Genomic DNA, 936 nt, shown 5'->3' on the forward strand with positions numbered 1-936 from the left:
CCAGGGCTTCTGTCCTGCAGCAAGCGCTCAGGACCTGCAATGGGCATGCTGGGCGGCCTCTCCAGCAGGAGATCCCCAGTCCTGACCTTGCAATACCAGTGAACCCAGGGAGTCCCAAGTGCTCAAAATCAAGTAAATGTCTTGTGATTTAACATATCAGTTTTAGAAGAAAGGGCAGATTGCCACCTCCCTCCTCAAACTAGGGACCATAAATCGATCCATGGCCCTAATGAGGCTCTGCCTTAAATCTGCTAAAACTACCAGCCAAAACTCAAATTTACATTAGAGTTAAAGGGAAAAAAAAACTAAACCCCTGTAGAAATGGTCAAGTAACCGTGATTGAATCAACCCAAAGATTAAACATTAAAACAATGAAGTAGCAAGATATTAAAGAATAGAAATCTATGTACATCATGGTTCAAGGTTCTAAAATTACACAGAGACAAAGACTGGAATGGAAGGGGGATAGGTTTACAGATACATTTTTTATTTTTTAATTTTAATATTACTCTCTAATGTATGATTTGACTACCAGATAATTCAGCAAAAAAAAAAATCAATTATGCCTATAGATAAATATGTAAAGAATCCTTCTCTCTGATGCCAATGGAATTAGTGTGGGTCTGGCCCATAGTCTTTAATCTTTAATGAAGACACAAAAACCATCTTTAAGCTATTAGAAAAAAAAAGATTTAAAACCAGGAGCCAGAGAGAAAAGGACCCGCTCTGTATCACAGCGTCTCTCCACACCTCTCCACCCGGACAGTGCTCTCTCAGCATGCCTTATCAGCATGTAGCTACCAATATTTGTGACATATTACTGCAGAGTGAATGATGACTGGGGCATCTACAGGATTTCTAGGGTGTTTCTTTCTGCATAGGTACCTTTCTCCCTCCTACCCACAATTGACAAGTGCCCATCCACTCCAGCATTAC

Source organism: Rhinopithecus roxellana, chromosome 18 (genome assembly GCF_007565055.1).
Source record: "Rhinopithecus roxellana isolate Shanxi Qingling chromosome 18, ASM756505v1, whole genome shotgun sequence".
NCBI classification, from domain to species: domain Eukaryota; kingdom Metazoa; phylum Chordata; class Mammalia; order Primates; family Cercopithecidae; genus Rhinopithecus; species Rhinopithecus roxellana.